The following is a 9,568-nucleotide window of genomic DNA, read 5'->3' as shown; positions in this document are numbered from 1 at the left end:
GACCTGAGCAGATCATCTAGTCCGACCCCCTGCCATGGCAGGAAAGAATACTGGGGTCAAATGACCCAGGCAAGATGTTCATCTAACCTCCTCTTAAACACCCCCAGGGTAGGAGCCAGCACCACTTCTCTTGGAAGCTTGTTCCAGACCCTAGCCACCCTGACTGTGAAGTAGCGCCTCCTGATATCTAACCTAAACCTACCCTCTGCCAGGTTGTGACCGTTATTCCTGGTCAGGCAGGATCGACCTTGCACAAACCCATACTGGTTACCCCTCAACATCACTTCTCCTGCAGGGCTCTCACAAATGTGGCCCTTGATAATTTTTTCAAAGACCTTCCCCAGGATAGAAGTGAAGCTGACTGGCCTGTAATTGCCAGGCTCTTCCTTCCACCCCTTCTTGAAAATAGGGACCACACTGGCCCTTTTCCAGTCCTTAGGGACTTGGCCCGAGCACCAGGAGTCCTCGAACAGCCATGCCAATGGCTCCGCAATGACACCAGCCAATTCTCTCAGCACCCATGGATGAAGGTCATCCGGGCCCACCGACTTGGACACATCTAAGCCCTCTAGGTAATCCTCAACTACATCTGAACTAACAGTCGGAGGACTCGCATCCTTCCTGGGCCTCTCTATGCTATCACCTGAGAGCACCCATTGTCAGCAGACAGGAACATGGAGGCAAAGAACTTGTTGAAGAGTTCTGCCTTCTCTCGCGCATCCGTCACCAACTGCCCTGCCCTGTCCCGTGGGGGTCCAATGTTACCCCAAGATTTCTTTTTTGCTACCTATATACTTGAAGAAGGACTTTTTGTTATCCTTAATCCCAGAAGCTAATCTAAGCTCTAGTGTTGCTTTAGCCTTCCTCACCAAATTCCTACAAGCTCAGGTCACAGAGGTGTACTCCTCCTTTGTCCCTGCCCCCTGCTTCTACCGCCAGTATGCTTTTTTCTTTGCTTTCAGGCCAGCCTGGATATCCATGCTCAGCCATGAAGGTTTCTTGGACCCTTTTCCCACCTTCCTGCACAGAGGAATTGCGTCCTGCTGTGCCCCAAGGATAGCCTCCTTGAGGAAGGACCACCTTTCCTGGACCCCCCATACTAGCTACCCCCTGGGCTCCGAGTGCCTCCCTGACTACTGCCCTGAGCACGTCAAAGTTGACTTCCTTAAAGTCAAGCATTTGTGCTGTGCTAGTTACCCTCCCCACCTTTCTCTGAATAGCAAACTGGATCATTTCATGATCACTGTCCCCTAGCCTCCGTTGTACTAGGACTTCCCCCACCAGGTCATCCCCAGAGGCGAACACCAGATCCAGTATGGCGCTTCCCCTAGTGGGGACGAGTACCTCCTGCAAGGTGTAGGTCCTGTACGCACGTCAGGAACCTTCGTGAGTGGCTAGACCTTGCCGACTGCTCCTCCCAGTTGATGTCAGGGTAGTTCATATCACCCATGACCACAACATCCTTTGCACGCACGGTCTCCCCCAGCTGCCTTGAAAATTCCAGATCCAGCTCTTCCTCCTGATGTGGTGGCCTGTAGTAAACCCCTACCACCAGATCCCTCTCCCCCCGCTCTCCTTGAAGTTTATGACCCACAGGGTCTCAGCTAAGCCTTCCTCTGGTCCCATTTGGAAGGTAGAACTGGTATACTGTTCCCTAACAGAGTGCTACCCCCCCACCATCTTTCTCCTTCCTATCTCTTCTAAACAACCTATAGCCCTCTATGTCTACTGCCCAGTCAAAAGTTTCATCCCACCATGTCTCCACTAGGCCAACCAGGTCGATTTTACTATTTGCAAGCAGGAGAACAAGCTCCTCCTGCTTGTTCCCCATGCTTCTTGCATTAGTGAAGAGACACCTTAATCCCCCCAAGAGTGCCCTGGACACCCCCCCACTTCCTGAGACACAACTGTTCCCTTGGTATATACCTGAGCTCTTACCTGGGCAGGTCCTACACCTGGTTGAGTTTTGTCTTGGAAAATCTACTTACAAAGAAAAAAAACTTTTTATAGTTTAAAATCTTATGCAGTGTTAATGCATAAGAAAAAAGGAAAAGAAAGCATTGGAACCAACTGATTATTGGTCTACTTTCTTCATCTGCAGTAAAGGAAGTATATCATTCACACAGAACAAACTGGAAGAAGTAAATTAAATTTTAAGATTTCTTATTTTAAATAGTTTAGGAAGTCTTGTAATACAATTAAGGAAACTTGGTTAAGTAAATGTGATTTTTTCCATCCACATCCTTAATATGTATGGCCAAGTGATCAAAGAGTCTATTGTTATATAATGCTCTTCTTTCTCCGTGAAAGAAGTCACTTTCCACATGCTGTACATAGTTAATTGATTTTTGGACATTTCACAAAGATGGTCCTATATGAACCTTATGGCCACAAGTCCCGCCATCCCTACATGGAGAAGGAGATGAACCAAACAATAACCAACCAAAAACCCACACAGGATTCAGACAAGAAAGGATAAGAAAGGATAAGAAGAAACCTCCTCTTGACCCATCTTCTCTGAATACAGAAGCCAGTACCAAACTTCCCATGGTACCCAAACTTCTCTCCAGCCAAAAAAAGCCTTCTACAAAAAATAAAAGTTCATCTAGATTGTTGTGTTTTCAAATTTGGAGTCTGCTGCAAGTAGCAGAATAGTTGCTCATGAACTTGATGGAAGTCTCTGTGGGTGCATCTACATGTCCACTTTACTGCAAAGTAAACTAAATTAGCTCCACAGTAAAGTGTCACAATCTACACATGTGCTGGCTTTAGGGCACAGTAAATTAATTAACTCTGCCATAAGACAGTACCATCAGCAGAGTAATTAACTGCACTGAAATGCACAGGTAGATGCTGACCAGGGAAGCAAGTTGTGCCTTGTCAACCCAGTCAGCTGGGGGCCTGCTCCACTCCAGCTCAAATTGCTACTGTCCTGTGCATACTCATATGCACTGCACCCTGGAGCAATTTCCTCCAGCTCAAACTGCTTTAGAGTTTATTGCATCACATTAATTGTAAGTGTAGATGTACCCTGTAAAAGCATTCTTACACCATCTCCCATGAGAGATGATACATTCAGACATTTAACTCAGTGGAACACAACGTATTTAATGTTGTTTCCCCACCCCTAGCCTTCTCTGCAGTCTTGCTTCACTAAACAAGCACTGGACCCTTCCTTGGACACCAGCTACTTTTCTTCGGGGTTAGGAAAACTGCACTGCAGTACAGAGTTCAGACACTCTGATCAACAGGTATGTTCTTTCATTCCAACATCCTGTCAAACCAGCTTTCAAGCCAAACTGGGGAACAGTGTTTAAAGGCATTCTGATCATACAGCAATGTGGCCCACTACAAGTACCTAGACTGATCTAGCCAATTCAATTCAACACTGGCTAGGACTCTATTTGTAAACAGTTTGATCCTAGACGCACTGGAAATGGCTTATTCAGCAGTGTCTCCTCGTAGGTTAAGCTCCACAGAAAACAAGATCAGGCACCTTATACTTTCTATAGTAACTCCCATGTACGCTTTCTACTGCCAGTTTGCCAACAGCATTAACAGTGCTACTGAAAGCAGTGGGACAGATTCCAAACTCCTGCATGCCAGGATTGTACCAGAAATAATTGTACAATTGTACTAGGATTGTATACCTGCAGTTTTGGCTTGAGAAGATAAACTTGGCAAAATGGTCATATGATGGAAAACAAGCAAAGTGAAGAGCAAGCAAGGAAGAAGGAAAAGCAAGAGAGTAAGGAAGAAGTTATAAGGAAGTGAGGAAACAGATTCTCACATCTTGCCATCTTAAAAGGATTTGCAAAGAACACACAGTGAAAACAGCCTGCACAACCTGCCAGAGATGCCTGCCGAGCAGTACTGCATTTTTCACAACGCAGCCTCCCACAGGAATGCACTTACAAAGCTGGCCTTTCACAAGCTTCTCTTTGAAATCAGCACATTTCTGGCCTTTAAGACACTAGGAATCAGTACAAGTTTGCCTTCACACGTAAGCAGCAAGACTAGACTGTTCCTGTTATCTCAGCCATGGAAAAAGCATTAGAGAATATGAGCATGAAAGCGCTATATACATTTTTTTTAACGTGGAGGATGCTCACAACTGCTAACCTGGCTGTCTAAAGATGACAAGCAAAAGAATATCAGGAAGGACTGGCAAGTCAAAGCAAACACTCCTGTTCAGTGGGAAAGTGTCAGATTTAAGTTGACAAGGGGGAGTTCATTTGTGAAACAACAAAAGCTTGATTTGCTAAGAGGATGGAAATAAGAAACATGAAGAGTCAGTCCTATGGGAGTGGGAGATAATGGGTTTAAATGTACCCATGTATCAGTACACAACACTAACTTAAGTATACCCAGACTTTTCTTCAGCACAGAACTGTGTTAGTAGATGGCTGGGAGACTGATGTCCAGAGATCCTGGTTTTCTCTGCCAGTGCCTCTCACTCCCAACCCGCAGTCCTCCACCACCTCAGTTGGTGCTCCTCACTCCAAACGCAGTCCCCTGGCCCTGCCGGTGCCCCTCACTCCTGACCTGCAGCCCCCTCCCCAGCCCTGTCAGCAGGGGCCCCAAGCTGCCCCCCCCGGAGTGGACACACAGGATGGTGGTCTGTGGGGACACAGGAGGGACAGGCTCCAACATGAGGAGCAAGCAGCACAACTCATGAGGAACCACAGGCAGCAGCTGGGGCACCACACACTGCCGCGTGCCATCGGCTGGGGCTGGGGCATGGTGAAAAGGATCAGTGGCACACGCTACAGCAACAGCTTTAAGCAGAGCACAGCTCTAGCCCGGGCCATGCTGCGGGCAGCAGGAAGAGGGTACAGGGCTCCAGGTGCTCTCCGCTCTGCCTGGGCTGAAGTGCAGCAGCTATGGCTCCTGCAGGCAGCTGTGGAGCTAAATGGGCCTCTGATGCAGGCTGGAAGGAGGAAGAGGGGATGCCTGTGGCACCTGCCCTGGGCTGGAGCTCCCATGCCAAGCCAGGCAGCCTGGCCTAGTGGCACTGGCCTCAGCCACCACACCCCAAACAAGGGCATGCAATCAGAATGTAACATACTACTACATATTGATCCAACTGGCCTGTGTGCAGATAAAGAAATAGGACATGCCGAGATATGTAGATCCTATCAGCTGTAACTGGGGCACCCCTAATGTAACTTCCCCTTTCCAGCTCCAGGAAGTAATTTTCCAGTATAGAGCTTTTAACAGCAAATATACTCAGCACCAACAAATCCCAGCTGCTGGCAACATGCCTGGAATTTAAATTATGTTTTGGATAGATACAATCCCAGTATCTGTAAGAAAGAAAGAAACAGTCTCTGCTTCTATATTTTCCATAACTGACAGGTACTTTCCATGCTCTGCACTGAGAGTTCTATAGCTATATACAGCAGTAAAGCCTGCCAGAGCTGCATTACAGACAAATATTTACTTTATTTGTACTCATAGTGAATCCTTCCTTTCAGGGTTGCCCAATTCCTGCTCCATGTCCTTACTAACTTAGTGCAAGAGAATGACAGAGTACTTCATCTAACCCTTTCTGGAGCAAGCAAAAAGCATCTCTAGTTTGCTGATCACTACTCTGCTAGCTTTAATTTTCAAGAACGCCATCTGTCAGACTTTTTTCTACTTCTTAATAAGTGTCAACATTTTTTTTGTCAAAAAATTTTCCACAAAGAACAACCTAATTTAAGTGTAAAGAATTCTTGGTCAACTCTTAGTAGGATTATCGTATTAGATATCAGTATGAGGTAATGTGTTACTTACACACTTGAGTTTTGTTTGGAGTTTGTCTTTGGACATGATCAAAGATTGATCATGCCAGTCAGCGAGCAGGCCATCACACCTCAACTCCAATCAGGACTGAAAACTTTCTGCCATACTTGACCTGGCTCAGATCAGCTGTCCGTCCCTAACAACATGCAAATACCACATAAAAGCATCAGCCAATCTGGATGATCTAATCACATATAGACCTTCCTCTCCACCAGCCTGTTTTAGCAGCTCTTCTTCCTTACCACTAGACCATTTGACTCAGAGAGCAATATTCTTAACTCGGTTTTATTTCACTTCAGTTTAAGCAAACACAGACAAAGTACTGCAGTCTCCAACTTTGCAAAGAACTTTCCCTGGGTTGAAAGGGGGTAGTGGGAAATCCCCTCCCCTATTCTCCCTAACATCTTGCCTGAGGTCCACTACTTGACGAATCATAGACACAGGTCTATTTGCATGAGCTTCCCATGGCCTTAGTGTATGACTCTGCTGGTGTAAAAACCTACAAGCCCGAGTGATCATCTTCCAAGGAATCCTGACCCAAAGTCTGCCTTGTTGTTGGATTACTGACATAGTACCTTTAGAAGACTACGCAGTAGGGTTGTATAAGGTAGCCCATGATATCCAGGAACTGACAGATTCCCTTGACTTAGTCCAGGCAGTTGGAGAGTTCTGCACAGTTGGCCATATTCAAGATCTCATGTTAGCAAGGTTGCCCCTGGCCTGAATTACTTAATAGAATTGTTTTTGTATCACTGCAAGAGCTAGGCCATAGGGGATGGGGAAGCAGGGAAGAGGCTAGGAGTGGAGGTGCAGCCACTCCTGCAGTGCTAGTCACTGCTTCTGCACCCCCCTTTTGCAAAAACCTGGATCTGCTTCTGGCTGTAAGGCCAAAATATCAACTTTGCACTCTAAAACTAAGAAACACCCCCTGAACTCAGATGGCACATACTTTCTCAGGGTACCCTTTACTCCACTTGCAATTCATCCAGATAATGACAGAACTTCCTCTGCAAATAAGATTATGACATCTCAAGGCTGGTCTTGAGCATTTTCAATGATGATAGATCCAAAATCTCAGAGTTTTTGGCCAATTTTGGTTATGATGTTGAAATTCTTCTGCATACTTAAGGTCCCCTATGTATATTTTAATTGAAGATGACAAGGGGTATAGCTGCATTCTGTTATTAGTCAGCACTATCAATGCTTCCATTAGAGAAGAGAAGGTGCTGACCTTCCTTGAACACTAAGTGGGTCTGTGGTGAGTCAAACTCCCCATTTTTGGGGAAAAAGAGCTCAGAAGACAAAAACTACTGAAGTGCTAGACAAATTCTATTCTTCCTTCAGGATGTCAGACATGCAAGTGGTCCCCTACTAGACTGCTATTTTGGCCATGTTGAACTTCAACACCTTTAAGTTTAAGGAACTTTTGGGGAGGGATGGGGTGGGGAGTGTGTGGAAAGGAGCTTCTTTGGTAATTAAAGGATGCTCCTAGTATGACCAGAATTGTCTGGAGGACTTACCTAGAAGAGAGAACAAGTTGATGATGGAGATTTGTCTCTTAACCAGTAGCGCGCTAGGATTCTCAGGAACTGATCCCTTTGCCTATGTCCTGTAACATATATAGACTAATCAAAAACCATTTCTGCCAAGACATGTGGGATATTATTTATATGCCCCACCCAAGGACTCTTGCCCCAAGGATCCTTCAAATTCAGTCTGGTTTGGAAGAATGACACTAAAAAATCCCCTTGCCATATAACCCTAGCTGTGAAATAGTTTGACTGTAGCATGGAGGTCAAGAGTTAAGAAGTGACTAGAGACAAGTTACATTTCACAAGACGTTTTAAAGTTTCAGAAGCTGTTTCTAGGGGTGCACTGATGTATTGGTTGGCTATCGGATCAGCACTGATAAAAGGAGAAGTGATGTTATTGGCTAAACGGCTTTTTTTGGTCATTATAGCTGATAATTATAGCCACGTGCCTGGAACACTCTGGTAAGCGTAGTCTGGTCCTTGTGCCCCAGCACTGGTTGGCACCTGCAGCAGACTACAGGTCCTGGCGATGGGATGGGAAAGGGGCGCCAGGGAATGGTCACGGGGCACCATGCTCAGCAATAAACAGAGCGTTACTGGCTTCTGCTGCCATGGCAGTGCCTGGTGCACAGAGGCCTGAGCACCAGGGTTGCCATGGAAACACTGAGCTGAGCATGGATGGGGTAAAGTGCTGTGCGAGGGCCATTCTGCTCTACCAAGCACTAGGCACCTTTGCAAAAGTGGCTTCTCCCTGGCGGCTGCAGCTCCGCTGTGCAGGGCTTGTCAGTGCTGAGGCAGCAGTGTGCTCTGGGACCAAACATGCCTGGCACCACTGTCCATGCAAGAGTCCACCCTGCCTACCTGGGACAGCAGCTCAGGCAGTGTGGAAAGTAAGGCTGCAGGCAGGAGCTGTGGGTGAGGGGAAGACTGGACCGCCTTCCCCAACAATGGCCAGAGCAGACAGGCGGTGTGCGTGGGTGGCTGTGTTTAGAAATGCAAAACAAAAAAGGGTTTATGTCAGTAACCTAAAATGCCTTATTGGTATCAGCCAAGAAAATCTTTATCGGTGCACCCCTAGTTGTTTCTGTTCTGAAGAGATCCATTAGTTCCCCTTTGGAACTATTTCTGAAGGAGGTAGGGTGAGAGTTTCTGGCTGTGCCCTGCCTAATTTGAAGCCACATTTTAAATCTGGGCCTACCTCATTCTAGGTCAGTGCCCAAACCTGGGCAGCTCGCTAGATAGTTCTTCCTTGTTTTGACTTGGGTCCACCCTGGACTCAAGAAACCTTCTTAGAATTGTAGAGAATAGGGCTGGAAGGACTCCAGCCCACTCAAAATCAGATACGTTGATCAGTCTGTCAATCATCACAGTATAGCTATTGATAGTGTCCTTCCCATAGATATCCCCTATTCGTGGAGCATGATATGACTGTTAAAGTCCATGCGTGTTTGGCAGTGAACCACTGGTGCTTGCCACTGTAAGGGAAGGAGCAGGCAGCTGCCAGGTGCCTGGTGAGGGCAGCCATTTTCAAACACAGGCCAGAGGCAGCAAGGCAACATCCGGCTGAGCTGCTCCTGGAAGACCCTGGAAGTAAGGGTGAGGCTATGGGGAAGGAGGAGGCCTCACTGGTCCTGGGCATGACTGAAAACTGCACCCTGCTGGGGAAGGAAGGCCTGGTGGGACTGCCCGTGGTGCAGCACCTCTACCCAAATACCAGGACCCCTTACTTCCCTGGTGAAAGGTGGGTTGGGGCACCTTAGTAACCCCATTAATTGTAATGACTTTACAACAGCAATTCAGTCCCAAATGTACTTAGGACTCCTTTGGTGAAATTCCCTTGTGAAGAGAGAATTACATCCATCTACCTCTGAATCATTAAAGAAAAAAACCAAAGAGCTTAGTCTTTGAAGACTCCACACTTGTTTAGTTTTCTTGGCTTCGAGACTGCATTTTATTCTGATGCTTGCAATTCGTTCCCCAGTTCATACCCTTATATCTTTGTTTATGCATAAAAGAGCAAGTGCTATATGTGCTTCCATAGAAAAAAGGCAAAGCATTAGGTATAATATCATCACTGAAGCTTTTTCCAACTATATCAATCCTAGTTTAATAGTTTCTAGGGTCGGAAGGGACCCGAGTAGATCATCTAGTCCGACCCCCTGCCATGGCAGGAAACAATACTGGGGTCAAACAACCCCAGCAAGATGTTCATCTAACCTTCTCTTAAAAACCCCCAGGGTAGGAGCCAG

General features: G+C 46.5%; 1 long non-coding RNA gene across 2 annotated transcripts in view; it reads right to left on the bottom strand.

Moving 5' to 3' along the window:
• Positions 1-9,568, bottom strand: part of LOC109309906 — a 21,023-nt gene that overhangs the window by 6,230 nt on the left and 5,225 nt on the right. Inside the window, exon 2 of one of the 2 annotated variants that reach the window (XR_002101079.1) lies at positions 7,308-7,396. This is a non-coding gene — a long non-coding RNA (uncharacterized LOC109309906). Of the gene's footprint in view, positions 1-7,306; positions 7,397-9,568 lie in introns of those variants that run through there. The other variant, XR_002101078.1, reaches the window with a different exon arrangement.

This window comes from Crocodylus porosus, unplaced genomic scaffold, assembly GCF_001723895.1.
Source record: "Crocodylus porosus isolate Cpor-Errol unplaced genomic scaffold, CroPor_comp1, whole genome shotgun sequence".
Lineage (NCBI taxonomy): Eukaryota > Metazoa > Chordata > Crocodylia > Crocodylidae > Crocodylus > Crocodylus porosus.
Note: the sequence above shows the minus strand (reverse complement) of the source record. Positions and strands in the feature narration are given on the sequence as shown.